Source organism: Numida meleagris, chromosome Z (assembly GCF_002078875.1).
Source record: "Numida meleagris isolate 19003 breed g44 Domestic line chromosome Z, NumMel1.0, whole genome shotgun sequence".
Lineage (NCBI taxonomy): Eukaryota > Metazoa > Chordata > Aves > Galliformes > Numididae > Numida > Numida meleagris.
In genome coordinates this window covers 48,287,301-48,302,566 of record NC_034438.1, presented here as the reverse complement: position 1 = coordinate 48,302,566, position 15,266 = coordinate 48,287,301, and the positions used below count along the sequence as shown (strand labels likewise).

At 36.9% G+C, this 15,266-nt stretch overlaps 1 protein-coding gene and 1 long non-coding RNA gene across 3 annotated transcripts in view; one reads left to right on the top strand and one right to left on the bottom strand.

Annotated features, from left to right (window-relative positions):
* The window catches only part of EFNA5 (ephrin A5), a 208,005-nt gene that overhangs the window by 23,435 nt on the left and 169,304 nt on the right, over positions 1-15,266 (bottom strand). The gene's annotated exons all lie outside the window — the stretch shown is intronic.
* LOC110389557 lies at positions 10,666-11,541 on the top strand. Its single transcript, XR_002433294.1, has 3 exons — positions 10,666-10,705; positions 11,218-11,307; positions 11,388-11,541. It is a non-coding gene; the product is annotated as an uncharacterized LOC110389557 (long non-coding RNA).

Below are 15,266 nucleotides of genomic sequence, written 5' to 3'. Positions count from 1 at the left end.
CGATGAATACAAAGAAGATGTAATGCATCAATTTATTCAGAAATACTGCATCATAGGCCTATTTCCTAGGACTTTAACAGAAGCTGCATCAATATTACATCAATTAACTCTGCAAATTGAAAATATGCATAAACTGTTGTTGAAACCAACAGATGTACACATAGACTCCACTGTTGCAGCAGAGAGAAGCAGGAACATCTAGAGTATCTGTCACATCTCTTACTATCAGAGTAATACAGGATGTTTATTCCTAGCCACGTATGGACACACATACACAGGCATTGTTTATATCAACTTTTCACAAAAACCCATGCAGCAGAAGTCAGCAGCCTCCTTTACTTACTATTTAATATGTTAATACATTTACCGTCTGGCTGCCTTTCCGCAGTAATTGAAAAAAGGATTTCTGTGGCAGGATGCTTTGATTCTGACTAAATCAAGTCTTCAGGCAAATCTTCCCCTGCCAGCGAAGGCACAGCTTGCCTGAAGTCATAACCTTTGTCGGCGGAAAGGAACTGGCCTTGAAACAGATCGTGAAGCAGATGTTTTATGCCAAATCAGAGTCTAGGGATACCCAGGCTACTGCAAATAAAACTCTTCTCCTGTCTGTTCAATCATCTCAATTTCCTGCTGTATGAAATATGAACTTGCCAACAAATGGCCAGTGTGCTATGCAGCACAGCAGGGAGAGCAAGAGCCACAGCTGTACCAAGGGCTTGAAAGCTCCTTCATTAGGTCTGCCTTTCAGCCCAAACCTAAGCAGTGACACGTGGGAGCCACCTCCAATGAAAGGTAATGGCGTCTGTAAAGACAAGTCTCCACCAGCTTGAATTAAAATAATTGTCTGCATTTTACTGGGAGGAAAGGAGGTTTCTATGGTTGTATCCACAGGTCACATTCATTAGAAGCTCATGACTGAGATGTTTCTTTAATGGTACTTCTTAACAATTTTCACACTTCATACTGCTGATAAAACACCTATCTGTGAGTTCACAGAAAAAAAGAAAAATTAGAAAGAAAAAAAGAATGCTTTCAGCTGAATGTGAGGATATGCTACACAACATATGACAAAACCCTGACAGGAAAGCCTCCTATAGAGCTGTGGAGTACCTCTGTGGCAAGGGAGAGAGCTCACAGCTCTTCCCCCGTCACCTCTGAGGAGCACAGCATCACCCAATAAAAAGCCAAGACAATCCAGTACTCCAGCAATCCCCACTATTTGTCTCCCCATTGAGACTGCTTCTGCCTGATTAAAGCATAACCTGTCTAGAGAGATACACTTGCTCTTGAGAGATAGCTTTTTAAAACAATAGTTGAATGTAAAAGAAACCTGGCACTTTCAAGTCAGTTTCCATTGACATCAACACTACAATCACTCTTTAATGTGTTTCTAAACTAAGAGTTGCTCTTTTGCATTAAAAGGAAGGAATAGCTAACAATACCAGACAATCTTAGCTCATGATTATGTTAGAGGAGAAATGGGGTTTGTGTTGATAAGAATTTTCAATTTGCATATTAAAAAAAAACCGCACACCCACAAAATAACAACAGGAAAAAGTATTGGAAAAAACCATTCAAAAAAAACCTACTGACAGGATTTCAAGATGTTACAATCCACAACAGAAATCACATATTCCAGAGAACTCAGTGCTTCACGTGCAAGGCATTTTAGAAATCTGGCCAACTATCTGGATACCTAAGTGACAGCTAAGTACTTCTAAAATTATGACTCTAATCGGGAATGCTAAGCACTTCTGACATATGGCCGGTAATACACAACCTGTTTATTTTACCTCCTTTTGGACTGGGATCAAGGCAGAACAGGATTGAAGAAACATATTGGCAATTTTCATAGAGCAAATTACATACATTGTTTCTACTCTGTTTTTAGGTTTTGTTTTTTTTCCATTTCTGAAAATCTGTATGTTCAGGTGTACTTCAGGTCAGTCTCTTAAAGCCTATATAAAAATTCAATTCAAATACAGATGCACTGAAATCATTGTCATTTTCACTGATGTTTATGTCAAAAAAGATCACAGTGATCAAGTAATCTGTGTGCACAGCTGGAAGAATTTTTTTTTCGAAACTCCAGTTAAAGTGAGTCAAATGAATCCATTTTAGCATTCAATGTGCATACACAGTCTCTACTTATGTTTCTAATCTGAAACAAAAACATCAGTAAATAAGATATCATGGTTTTATGATTTTCAGTTATTGGTACTCCACATCATAACATCATGTTGTGTATGTACCTGGTTCTCAGAAGAGAAGGACTACTACATTCCCTAGGGGACTTTGCTCCTCTGTTACCATTTCCGGCCAGAGGGAAAAGATAAAAACTTGCAGATCACGAGACCTCGTCCCTTTTTCTGCCATCTCTCGTCTTGGCAGCACCTCGCTCTCCAGCCGTCTTATCGTCGGTAGTAGAGAAAGGCCTACCTTGATTTTGGGACATTCTCTGTATTGGATTTATCAGCTTAAATTGTAATTATATTGTATTATAGTGTGTTGTTTTGCATTCCGATATCTTATTTAGTAAATTAGTTTGTTTCTCCTCAGATTGTTGCCGCTGTTCTTTGCTCTCAGGGCCATCTCCTTACTGTTTTCCCCTTTTCCCGGGGCGTGGGCCCATGGGTCCCCTGTCCCATTCGTCACAGAACTGGGCTGAACGCCTGTAAACTGTTGACATAAGAAAAAAACAAAACTGTTTTTTTTTTTTATTACATAGCAAAGGAAAATAAGTTACTTTTACTATTCTTTTTCACCCCTCAGAAAATTATTATTTCAGTATCTTTTTTCTTGAGCCTGACATTCAGTTGTGGAAGGTAGACCAATTTCATGGGACCTTCTGTTGCTGTTTTATTTGTGTATGATTTACAATGCTGACTTCTTCACAGAATGTATGGTTGCTTTTAATATCACCATGTATTTATAAGGATGCAGTACAGATTTACATGTACATATTAGCACACAATACAAAGTAGTGTACACAAGCACTTTGTGGAATGTATGAACAGTACAAATTGTACATCTCTGTAAAACTTGTAAGACATTAAATAATTTGGATAGTAACAATGCTGTTTTTTATGATGAGAAGCATCAGTGAGTTTTGGCAGGGCAGAAATAAGTTCAAGTGTCTGTGAGTGCATAGCAGCCTCAAAACACCCCTCAAAGCAAGTGTGGACCATTCCACAGAATTAGGTGCCAGGTAACTGCAAAGCTACTTGAAAAGGCATTATCCTCACTCCGAGAAGAAGAAGGCAACGATAATATAGGATGACATATAGTTTGGAAAATCTCCAGTGAAAATGAACATTTGGTAGGAGTATTTTGCATTCAAAGGATTTTGGTTGCAAACCAAAATGCTTCTTTTCTAAAAAGCTCACGTATTTCCACATGAAATCTGGAGCACATTTGTGAAGAATGGCTCCTTCTCCTGTTTTCTTCAATAGTAAAGATTTCAGTGGGAATGTGTCTTCTCTAATGCACATCCATTTAACAGAAAGGAGAGGAACTGCGCACAGCAGGGAAGGGAAAGTAAAGGGATGATAGTTGCATCTCTACCCTGAACAGCATGGCAAATAATCACTTCTCTCAACTAAAATAGGATTTATCTTTAACCTCATCTTCATTTTATAAAGAGTCAGACACGTAGTGCTAGTAGCATAACTATGTCCATTGAGGACAAGAAAAACAATTGGGCAACTCAGCCCATTGAAGACAATGATAATCTAGTGAGTATAATACTTTGCACAGGAGGTACTTCACTGGCATTTTATATAGCAAAAAATTGATTTTACAGCAAAGCTAAAATTATTTATGTTTTAGTCTGACAGAATAAGTTTTTTTATAATCACAATAACTAGAGCTTTTAACATAAAAGTATTATTTTTTATAGAAGTTTAACTAATGGGACCTTTTCATATTATTGTTTATATATATTATCTGTATATATGCGTACACATAAAAGCATACAAGCGAAATAGATATAGTTGCTTAAGAAATACATGAGAAATACAGGAAAAAAGGTCAGTAAGTGGAGAAGTAAACACTGCTGCAAACATTTTGGTTTTCTTGAAAGAACAGTCTTCTAAACAAACACTTGGCCCTAGGAAAAGAAAATTAGCAATAGATTCTTCACAAAATAGATTCACTGCAGGTTTTGTACATGTTTATATTAAGCCACAGACCTGATCCAGTCCTCGGACCCCACTGAATGCATCAGCTCCTCCATACTAGTTTTGAGGGAAGGAGGGAGCACATTAATTCTGTGTCACAGGAGTTCCAAAACCTCAATGAGACAAAAATCAGCCCTGCCAAAATCTTCCAAGTTTAATTCTAAAGAGAAGCCGCTTCTACTACTGTTTGAATATTAGATACAGTAAGTTTCTCGAGGGAATAACACTACCTCTACTGATTTTATCATGCCCTTTTCTTGTGAAATATTTCACTGAAAATAATTGGAACCTAATGATGCTTCAGAGGAGACTCTATCCATGAGAAAGAAATAATAATAAGAAATGTTATGTTTGAGACTATACTTTCTTTTTACAGGATCCTTAGACATCCAATGGGAACTGTCAGAGCCACCAATCAATTAATTTTCTAATCTCTCCATAATGAGGTTTTTTGTCCTTCAGCCCTTGTTTGTCTTCTTTGTAACAAACCTGTGTTTTGATTTCCTTCATTTTCTATCATCTTGTAATGTAAAAGTGGAAGAAAAAAAAACTACTCGTAACAGAATAAAACATAGCACATCCATTCTTTAGCTTGTTGGAATATGATAAGCTCAAAAATCAGTATGCTAGGAAATTGATTTTGTCTGCACAAAACATGTGGAAGAGTGAAGGTCATGCTGGCAGTTTGCCCTGCATTTCTTTTAAACTTGCAATATTCAGTTTGACCTCTTTCTTATCATTCTAGTCATTTCTTCACACCCTGCACTGAGTTCAGGGACTGCTCCTACAGTGTTCCAGAGGACTACTTGCATATATACAGAATATTAAATGGTTACTTAGGCTATTTCTTCCTGGAGATCTATACAAGGCACATGAAGCCATCTTGAGGAAATTAGAGGAACAGTGTGGGTAAAGAAAGGAAATATGAAGACAAAAGGAACTAAAAAGTGCAAGAATGGCAGTATGATGACCACCTCATTTCTCTTATCAGATATTTGGACTTGCCAAAAAATTAAGAGATATGTGTCTGGTTTATTTTTTAACCTCATTCAGCTTTGTTGATTAACCTGTTTCTACTTTGAAAATGAATTACACCGTCTTGTGTCCCCACTGTATAATTTTATCAAGCAGGCAACAAATCATGCTGGCAGTGACGGTCTGTGCTGAAGTGGAATGTACAGTAAAATACGGTTTTCCTCAAATGAATTGCTGAAACCGTTAATCTTTATCTAAATGCCCTTAATAACTGTTTTGTTCTGCATAGCAGTTGGGAGAAAAAAATGTCTTCCAGAGAGCACTTTGGCAGCCAATCTGCTTGTTAATAAAATCTGCAGAAACATTTGTGATTAATATAAATTACTAATTCCACTTTTAATGCCTAAACGTGACAGTGACTAATTTACACAGTTTCACTTGAGCTGCCACTGAGTATTTCAAGTGGGACTGCAAACAGAATGCTATTGGACTGGTGCACATTCTCAGCAAAGCTACCACAGGTGCTGTGCTACAAATGAGGAACCCTATCTCTGGCAATCATTTCTAACGACAATGGCTGATCAGTGTGCTTGGGCTGGGGGAAGAGGGTCAACAGTGGAAGCTACCTAAAGCCTTCTCATTTTAAGTTGGAAGTGGCATATTTTCTAAAGACATGGGAGCTGGCTACAGTAAACTGTGAAGCTATGAGGCAGCTGTTCCATCTGCTACTTAGACATCAGTACGTTTTTAAATGTTGCAACAGGAGATACCTAAAATTTTCCAGTTTGAAACCCAGTACTGCAGCAAAGAGCACAGGCTGGACGGTGGGTACTCTGCAGTGTACTGTCAAGTACTTGTCACGCAGACACTGTGCTCCCCAGAGGCAGTGTTATGACTACATGGATTGCTGCAGTGAGATAGAAGCTATAGCACTAGCAATGGTGAAACATAAATAATATCGATGTTTAAAACTTTCAGTCTAGTCAAGGAACTAGTATTTTTTTCTTACAAATTTACTTACTTGCGTTCTTACATGATGATTTGCATATAACTCCAATAATACTATAATTTGCCCACTTGTATTCCAACAGTAACATAACAATTTAAATGTCTTGCAAAATATAACAAAATATAAGGAAAGAAATTGCTAAGGAATAGCTACCTAGCTTACATTGCAACTATACAACACTGTCACGATCCTCACTAGAGCACAGCTTATTTATTAGTGAATAAATCCCTGCTTTGCTTCTGCATTTCTCTCTTAGGAACAAATGTATTTTCTACTTTGCTGAGGCATCAGTGGAGCTTTCACTACATGACTTTTCCCTTCAACCTCTTGATGCTTTTTGTAGAAAGGACCTAAGTCAGATCCCACATCCATGAAGCTCTGATAACAACTGCATATATAACTCCAAGAATCTTATATCTGAGAAAGATCTGGGGAAAAACAAGTTCATGACTTTTTTGTGCATCACCAGCCAGAAGCAGAGAGATATTAATGCTAAGCCCTCTTCAAGAGAAGAGGCTGCATTCTCTCACAGAGCCAAGGATGCTAAGAATGACACAATGTCTTTTTTTAGTCCGAGGCTACTGCATTTCTGTTCAAGTTTTCTCCAGCACAAATACATTCAGGTATCTACAGACAGCAAGTCCTACTGCAGGTCCTGCTAGGGATCTTGACTTCATTCCCAGAACAGAGCTGTATGGTATGAAACAGCAGAGCTGCACAGCTCGTAGTTAAACATCTTCTACAAAGTGCTAAAATATTTGAGAGAAGTAGTCCTCATGCAATTTTTAATAACACAGGCATCACAATATAGGAAGAAGATCCAATATTACTAAAAACAGATCTGTCCAAAAAACATATAAGAAGAAATTCAAGCTCCTAACTTCACAGTATCTCCATCTAAACTCTTAAAACATAATGTAAGTTAAGCCATTCTGGTGTATTTTTCCCTGAACACATTCTGAACACTACTAGGACTGAATTGTCAGGGCTCTTAAAATTGATTAATACACTGCCATTCTGATTACTCTTCAAATAATTAAGATCATTTCACCCCCAGAAGATCAGCAACAGTAACATTATTCCCCATATCCATCATCAGGAGCTTGGTTACTTTTGTGCATAGAGATACGGCAGAATGAGATTCTGATACACCTTCAAGCCATTCTTAATTCCCTAAAGCAGTGCTGTATCTGGTTATACTACTTAATTCTTTAAATATTAAATATCCATGATGTAAAGGGGAAGCCAGGGAGATTTCAGAGGCAGTAAAAATCTCATTTGGTGAACTATATAGATCTCAGGATGGCCTACTACTATCCTGCGGGAAAGTGGAAACATTTGTCAGTCTGAAAAGATTTTTCTGATTTTCTTTCCTTTTTTTTTTTTCCCCCAGAAATGCAACTCAGTGCATTTCTGAATACTCTGCTTAAAGGAAAAAGATTTTATTCTATGTAGTTTATGTTGACTTGCCATGAATCTTGGGACATAATATTAACTGCATGTGGTCATTTTGAGGCTAGAGGCATGCCCACCTTGCCTGAAAAGTTTTTACTACAAGGAAATAAATAGAAAAAAAAATCATTGAGGATTCTGCTATATTCTCCTATTTTACGGCTTCTCTAATATCAGAGCAATAGGTAGTTTTAGAAGCAAATTTGTTTCTTTTAAATCTAAGTATTTATGAAAACATGGAGTTCGCTGTTGAGTACTTATGAAACAAAGACATCAGTCAATTGTTCAGAATGCTCAAGCATTTGTTCAGTGAGGGAACATTGTTTTGGTCTACCAGTTGCAGGCACCATGTATTCAATTTGTATTATGACACAGACAATGTGAGCAGAGGAAGTGCTGCCTTGGGGAGTTAGTCTGAGGAACAAGAAGACTAACATGCTGATGACATGGAGGCAATGAAGTACAACGCTGTTATTCCAAATGTCACTGGTACGTTATTTCCATTTCTGTTGGCATCCGCTCCATGTTACAAAATGCATACTTCCAATACAACAGCTCATTAAATAGGTTTCAGTTTGCTCAGAAATCAAATGAGAACAGTTACAGAGTTATAAGTCCTCAGATATTAATAATACTTTCCACTTCTATGAGTTCCTTCATCCAAGGAATCTACATGCTTCACCTTATTAATCTCATAACATAGCAGTGAAGCACCACTGCAAAAGAGCCTCACCTACCACCAAAGTGCAGCCACCTCTGAGACGTGAAGTTGTAGCTGCAGAACATCAAAACTGATTTAAAGCAAGGAATGATGAATAGTCCATCTGCACAAAAGACTGAAAGGGCTCCATGCAATTCACTCAGTTGTACTTCTAGCAGAACACTGGATCTGCATACTAGAGAGGAAGTTGCAATGGGATTTTTACAAGAACTGCAAGTGTTTAAAATTAGTCTAATTCATAGACATCAGCATGAAACATTTAGCCACCATTTCATCTCAGGTAGATGAGTCACACAAATCCTTACCAAGTTCCTAATGCTCCTTGGAAATCTTTCATCTGAGGTCTTTTCAATCTACTTTCTTAACCTTCATGATTTGATAATCACATATCTATGCTCAATACATGCTTTATTTTCCTACAAAATGAACTGATCCTCTTCCAGCAAATTAGATAAGAAGGAAAAAAGGACAGGAGAATAAAAATCATGCCCCTCCCCCCTTCTGGCTGGAGGCACTTCCTCATTCTTCTAATGACCACTATCTGTATTTCTGTAGAAAACAACACAAGTCACTAGTCTTCATGCAGGGGTTAAGACCTTATACAGTATGTTCATGAGATAGCTTTCAAATTTACAAATTTATGATATGGAGGACAAATGCATCCTCCCCTCCTATTATATTTATGCTGCTATCACGTTCTTAGTGGCACTTGAGTTTTTGAAGAACATGAATCCAAATCATCTTCTTTCAACTTGCTATCTGAAAGACATATTCCCTTTGAAAAACTCAAACAATAGAAACCAGCACCTCCACAAGTTCTCTATTCATTTTCCTATATGGATTTCTCCCAAGTCTCAAATTATTCAATGGCTTTTAATGCTCCCTTTGAGGATTTTAACAACACTACCAACGTCAAAATCTATTAGACTCTAGCGATTGTTTCTGCTTTCTTTTTAACAGCACTTAATTCTTCTGATGCTCTCTAAAAGAAACCAGTCCTTTAATCTACACACTAGGCTAAACATGAATTCCTTTTTAAGGTCACCTTCCTTGTCTGTCTAACGTTATCGCACAAAAATATTTTTTAAAGTACACATTTATCAAACCCTTTCAATTGCTTTGATTTCATTCAGAACATCTTGAGTGATTCCGGTAAACCAACTATCAAAGCAGAATTCATAGTAGAGTGGCATATCTGAGCCCACTGCTGTCAAAACAGAATCAGTGTTTACGCTGATCAGATCTTGATTGAAAGGTTAATGAGGGACCTCACAATAAACAACGTTTCCTCCAAAGAAAAGTGCAATTAACACATTAAAAATGTTTGTAAATCCTTCAGCATCCCTGAATAACATTCTTTAGTTAACCTTCATTTATTAGCTTTTGGTGCAAACTTGGATGTTTGGAGAGAAAGCTCCAAAAGGGATCTTCAGACCTTGAGTGTTCAAAAAGAAACGAAAAATGCAAAGACCAGCAGTACCCGCATTAACTAACACTTATGGAACTGAAGACACTCACTGAAAGGCAAATACAGTTTTCACTATGAAAGCAAAATATCTGCTACTTAAGCCAACCATTGCCATTGGTAGAAACAATTTTTAATAAAAGTTTAGTCTAGGGAGTAACTGCAGTGATTCTGCTGCCTCCAACGTAAGCTGAGTACAGCATGCCAAGATTCACCATAAATCTGCTCTACTCATTTCATTAGAGCTGACACAAATTAACACTTTCTAATGCTAAAGTCCAAACTTTGCCCAAAGCCAAATTTTAGACTTCCAGTAGGAATTAGATTCAAAGAGAAAAAGAATATCCCAAACCAAACTTCTAACAGTCTATATATTATTGATATGATGGAAGACAGCAATAGCAAACAAAAATAAAACTAAAAAACACCACCAACAAATAGAACAAACAGAAAACACCCCAATCACCACTACCAACAAAAAACCACAGATAATAATGTCCCAAGCCCCACACCATCCCTAGCAATTAGGTACTTTTTCTTACAATTAATAGCTACCTTTCATATAATTCCAGACTGTACTCAACTGAAAAAGCAAAATAATCTGTTTTTAAGTATGGATAGACTAATTTTGTCCATGGGTATTGCTCAAGAACTCTAAAAGAGATTTAGTCAAGGACTTTGTAAAGATAACTTGCACTGGAAATCCAGAACCTAACAATTACAAGGGCTGCTCGCCTCCTATTTTATTCTGTTGACTTATGACATCAGAGGCAGATGTTGGTGGTATGGCAGTAGAGGTGGAACCTTCCTGTCAATATTCCATTACATTTTGTTGCTATGCAACAGATGGCAACAGAGGGGCGGACTGACAAGATGACTGACATGGAAGTGCATATGAAGCAAGGGTACGTAATGAATTCCTCCATGCGGAAAAAATTTCCACTGATGTTCACCAATGCTTGCTGAATGTTTATGGAGATTAAATAGTGGATGTGAGCACAGTGAGGTGGTGGGTGGTGCATTTCAGCAGTGGCAAGACCAGGTCGCCTCCTCTGGTGCAGATTTTTATGAGTATAGCATGCAGGCTCTTGTTCATTGCTGGTGAAAATGGATAGCTAATGGTTGTGACTATGCTGAAAAATAGCATTTTGTAGCTGAGAGTTTGCTACAATGGCAATTGGAAGCTACTCCAGGTTCCTAGTCACAGAAAGTTCTAAGAAGTGTGTTAATTTCCATTAAAAGTGGTCAGTGCCTTTCCTTTGCTACCTCCGGGTATGCATTAGGCATATGTAAAATTTCTTGCTTTGAAGTAGACTTCTAAACTTTGTTCATAATTATTCTTTAATAACCAAAAATCCCTACCATAACCACCACCACTACCAAACAGTGACAATTTCATGTCCTTCTCCCTCTCCAGGAATTCAGAGTTGGTGCCACCTAGAGAAAATATTTCAGCACAGATTCTACCAAAAATATCTCAGGTGAAGAGAAGCTATGCAACTTAATGGTAAGAACTTTAAACTACACTCACAGCTTTGAAACAAAAGGCAAATAAACACTAAACTTACTCTCTAAACATGACGGAAGGGAGAAGAGAGAAAGTTGAATCCAAGACACTGCTACTGCTTCAACAAAAGCTGAACCACAGACCTTACTACTATTAAATAACTCCTAAGTTAACAGGCAGAGGTAAGATAGAAACAACTGGAGGAACAATAAACACTCTTATCTACCACACTTTTTTCTTTCCTGTCTTCTGAGTCACAGAAGCCACCAGAGGCACGCATGTGGTTGTAGTGAGATGGTCCAGCCACCAGGTAGCTGCTGGTGAAAAATGACATCAGGACTCAAAAAGTCCTCACAGGTCCCACAGTTTATGTAATGTGCTGGAGACACCTTCCAATCACAGAGATGGAACTGAAGAAGCACACTGTATTTTCCTGGAATGAGAATTCTCTTCCCAAGAAGAAGCAAAGACCATCAATATGGAATGTCATTTGAATAAAAGCCCTCAAGAGAGATGAGTCAGAAGTTTCAGGAAAATTAGGAACTAATGCAGAGGAACAAAGACAGTGGTGAACAAAGACAAATTTTAAGAAAATCAAGGGTCAAATTAAAAACAGCTTATTAAAAATATATTTCTGGGGAAAAGAAGTACAGGAGAGCTGGATTTTTTTAAAAAACAACTGTATTTAAAACTCTAACTGCAACCTTACAAACTCAATTTCTTGATTTAATCACAAATTTAAGATCTATAAAATATATTTATAACCATAATTAAATTCAAATCATATGAGCACACTATCCTGTTGTGATCAGGAGGAATCATTACACCAAATGCTTCCTGAACCAGCCATCAAAAGCTTCATAAAAATAAATGACATAAAACTAAAAAGAAACACTAACTAAAAAGATTACCAAAAAAACCCACTAGAGGTAAGACAAGAAAATTGTTAAAAGATGAAAGGAGCTGTATTCCTCAGTAAGTATGGAGAAAGAACCACTTAAGGTGCATTTGGATAAGTTACACGTAAAGCCTACTAACAGTTAGCAAAATCCTTCAAAATCTTGCAGAGCAGAGGAGAGCAGCAGCAGGACTGAAGACCAGCAAACACATCTGGTCTCTCTAAGAAAAGTGTATAAGTATATACACGTGACAATAGTCACAATGATCAAATTACTGAGGAAACAGTACATGTAAAAACTTGGAGGATCAGATAATAAAAACAGCATGGATTTGTGAAGAAAGGAAACATGTCAAATACTGAATTCTGTGATGGAATAACTGGGCTGGTGTCAGAAAGGAAATCAAATGCTACAGCTTAATATTAGTACAGCTTCTGACGCTCTGAGACACATTACTCTCAAGGAAAGAGCAATGTGAACTAGCTTAAATCAAGAGAGGAGTTTGGTTTGGAAACTGCTGTCAAGATTCTGTATTAACCAGTACCAGTCTGGTTATAGCTGTATCTTCGTCTTCTCATTTTACTAGCTCTGATTGTATAATTACCAAGCTATTACTGATACTTTATTCCATATATACCTCATTAATAAAAATAAAATACCTATAATTAAGTAATGAAAATGAAAACTATACCCTCACTTTTAATTATATACTGTCATATATTTCATTATCTTTTCTTCCTTTGTTTGCTTTTGTGTTCATCTTCCCTTGCATGGTAACACATCTTAACACATCTTGCAAACCCAAACTTATTTTTCATTCCAAATGGCATTAAAATCACATTTACACCACTGAGTATTTAGTTTCTGTTTTTGGTATATTTTAGTGACATCTACTTCAGTAATACTATTTTGTCTGTTCTCAGACCAACATACGATAACCTCAGGAGACTGCATGCTAAGAACTATGAAAAAACTGAGACTTCTGGTCACAATGTATTATTTACTTTCCCCCACTATGCACTACCTAACTAAATAAAAATTATTTTCTCTCTAAATACTTAATTAACTTTTCCTCTTCTTTCAAAAATAAACGTAATCAGTACTTGTTGATCCCACGTCTGCAATGCTGAATTCACTTCTTCAACAGGAATTTGAAATAAGAAAGCTAGATTTTTCTGGCACTGTATTTTCCTGGAATGAACATGCAAAGAAGGGAGATTTAAGTTCATTTCATTAATACATGAAAGCATGGCTTGAGAAAGAAAAGTGGCATTTTCAGAAACCAACAGTTCAGGAAAGAGCCCATGACTGTTTTCAAATTATTGCATTTCCTGAAAAGAATGCAAACAAGAGACATGTTACCTTAAAAGGTAAAGCTAGAAGACTTTTAGAAAATGCCAAACAGTAAGTAAGTAAAAAACCTAACCAACCACTTAATACTTTGTCTTCCCACAGGTCTAGACTACATGACGTATTTTGTATCCTCTAATAAAACACAGCAGGTTATATAGTGAGTCTTCCTTCCTCCAGCAGAGAGGGCAAAGGTTTAAGATACGCTGAGGAAAGGAACTTCACTGGCTGAGAAGTGATTTCCTTATCATGCAAATACAGGGAAGTAGTAAAGACAGCCCCTGGAGCCTGCACTGGAGCCTCCTGGCAATTTTGATGAAAAAGTAAGGAACGATGTTTCACCACCTTGTTTCTTCAGCACAGACCAGGCGAAAACATACCAGAATGGACAACTCTCCCCAGAAAAACTTTGCTTTTAATTGCTTTTCTGTTCCCTGTAACTGCTGCATCATCAATGTTGTCCTCAGCAGTCCAAAGGCTGGGGGGAGAAATACTTTAAAAAAAAAAAGAGAAAAGGAGGAAAAATGCCTTTGTGTTTCTAAAACATATATACAAATTAATTTCAGAGATTACCAGGACAATAAGATACTAGTAAACAAATATCTCTTTGCTGCTATTTTACCCTTCATTAAAAAATAACTCAATCTAAACTCAGTTGAAAATCATAAAGCCCTTCATATTTTAAACCATTTTTGAACACTTAACTTGAAGGGAATCCTTGACAGTTAAATGAGTCAGTTAAATGAACGTTAGAGAATATGCATAATGATTTTTAGGGAAATACTGAATTTAACCAGAAATGAGGAAAACCAGGCATAAGTGCCCTGAGTGTATTTGAATTATAATATCTTGTTTGAGAATTCAGTAGGTTTTGTCTATCCTAACAATGAATCTATTAGCTAGACAGATCGAGTTGAGATTTCCTTTTTTTCCCCTATATTTCTATTTCTATAAATATTTCTATATTTATTATTACTTCTCTTATGCTAGTAGATACTGGTGTCATCGTTGTGCTACATGAAAGTAAAGAAATTTCATTCCTTAGATTAAGTATGCCTGCTTGCTCTAATGATGATGATCAGGAACTGAATTAAAAACAAACAAATATATAAAAATTCAGAGTTCACAGGGAGTCTAATATCAGGGTTTTGAGTAACACAGAACTCCTGCGTAAGTTAATGGGAATGTTTTTTGTGAGTGACATGAGTGAGACAAGGCAAAAACAATACAGATTTATCTATCCTAGAACATCATCCTCATAACCCTGATTTTAACCCATATTAAAAAAATCACCATATTTCAAATTGTAAGCAATATTACTGCTTGCTGTTATTATTACTGTGCTTCAGAACAAGAATAATGCACTTCTCTTCTGATGCTGAACTGCTACTTATTAGAGGATTTTATTTGCTGGGAGAAAAGGCAGTGAATTGAAAATACTCCACTAGGAATACATTGCTCTGTAGATTTAGAAAGGGAGAAGAAAGATCTCAATGCTGAACAAATGAGGCTGAAAAACAAGAATCATACATACTCAGTGTCCCTGATGAAATGAGATGGAAGGTCTGTTTCACAGTAGAAAGGCCAACACCACATATGAGGGCAGTATTTACTGGTACCTACTATGATCTACAGCTTTCAACCCCCTAGCTGAACACTAAAAACTGCAAAAAATGTTGTTGTAACAGTCAAAGCTTATTAAGAAGTCCA